We start from the raw sequence: 1697 nt of genomic DNA, 5'->3' as shown, positions 1-1697 counted from the left end.
CTCGGGGCTGCGGAATGGTTTCAGCCTGAAACGTTGACTGTACTCCTTTCCATAGATGCTGCGGAGTTCCTCCAGCATTTTGTGTGTGTTGCTCGGATTTCCAGCATTTCCTCCTGTTTGGGAACGGCAGACTGGATCCCGCACAAGCGCATGCCTCATGTGAACGGAACCCAGGCGTGGTCCGACACGCAGCAGGCAGCTTCGGAACCGCACGTCAGGGGCTGCTTCCATTTAAGGAAGATATGCACATAGCCAAGGCGAAAAGAAGTCATGTAACCTTAAAAAGTAACGCTAGGTTAGAACGAGAATAAAAACAACAGATGTAGTTGCATCTTCTTTATAGTCTATATGTGGGTACACAGTAGCAAAGTAACTGAGCTCGTGTTGATGTTAAGGAGTTGTGTCTCTCGATGGCTCTCTGTGTGGGAGACTGGTCAAACATACTTACCTGGCAGGGAACCGTCTGTGATCAGGAGGGCCGAGGTTCCAGGATGAGGCAATCCCATTGCACTCCGGGTGTGCTGACGCCTGCGATATCCCCAAATGCGGGATACTCGACTGCACAATTTGTGGTAGTGGTGGACTGCGTTCGCGCTCTCCCCTGATCATCGAAATTAAAGATAGATGAAATGTTATACAGGTTTCCCACCATCTGATCGTAATCGGGGATGGGTGTCCTCAGGCTAACGGGAGGAGTACGTTACGCCTTCTTTATCCCCACTCCCACCCCTGGATATGACAACCTTAGAAACCATAGGTAGACAGGTGAATACTGAGAACATGAGTTGCTGAATGCTGGTAAGTGATTTCTGACTGAAGCAAATCATGTTAGCTCCATCATGGACGCTCAAATTGCGGTGCCCTGGGTTTACCATCCCTCCATTCCAATCACGAAGCCTCCACTTGCCTGTTTTCTCTCCATCATAACCCCCCCCCCCACCCTGAATTTGATTTCACCACTTCCCACCGCTGTTCTTCCAGCGCCACCAGTTTTCCCACCACTGTGCAGTCAGGCAAACTTACCTCCTCGTCCTGTCCAGCTCAGTAATCCCGAATGTATGTTTGTGATTCATTACAATCCAAGCCTTCCCTTTGGGAATTCATTCTGAACCAGAACCTGGTTTAATATCAGATGTCTGTCGTGGCATTTGCTAACTCTATAGCAGCAGTATGATGAAATGCCTGATACATAGAGAAAAAAAAACTGATTTACAGTAAGCATGTCTATTAAATAGTTCTGTTAAAATAAGTAGTGTAGACAAAAAGTATTGAGATAGTGTTCATGGGGTCAATGTCCATTTAGAAATCTTTGAGGGATTTTTTGGGGAACAAGCAAACACCATCGACAAAGGAGAGTCAGTGGATATTATTTACTTGGATTTTCAGAAGGCCTTTGACAAAGTGCTGCACGTGAGGCTGTTTAACAAGGTAAGGGCCTGTGGTATTATAGGAAACATACTGGCATGAGTTGGCTGATTGGCAACAGGCAGCGAGTGGGAATGAAGAGAGCCTCCTCTGGCTGGTTGCCGGTGGCTAGTAAATGCAATGTTAGCATTCATTCAACAGCAAGGGTGTAACGCTGAGGCATTGGTCAGGCCACACCTGCAGCATTGGGGGCAGTTTTTTGCCCCTTATCTGAGAAAAGATGAGCTGCCTTGGAGAGGTTCATGAGAATGATCCCAGGAATGGAAGGGTTA

At 47.4% G+C, this 1697-nt stretch overlaps 1 non-coding gene across 1 annotated transcript; it reads left to right on the top strand.

The window, feature by feature from the left end:
* Window positions 1-440: 440 nt before the first annotated feature.
* On the top strand, window positions 441-604 carry LOC140722729 (U1 spliceosomal RNA). The gene has a single exon (XR_012097730.1). It is a non-coding gene; the product is annotated as a U1 spliceosomal RNA (small nuclear RNA).
* Window positions 605-1697: the final 1093 nt, after the last annotated feature.

This window comes from Hemitrygon akajei, chromosome 2 (assembly GCF_048418815.1).
Source record: "Hemitrygon akajei chromosome 2, sHemAka1.3, whole genome shotgun sequence".
NCBI lineage: Eukaryota > Metazoa > Chordata > Chondrichthyes > Myliobatiformes > Dasyatidae > Hemitrygon > Hemitrygon akajei.
The sequence above is the reverse complement of the archived record's forward strand: the minus strand, read 5'-3'. Positions and strand labels throughout refer to the sequence as shown.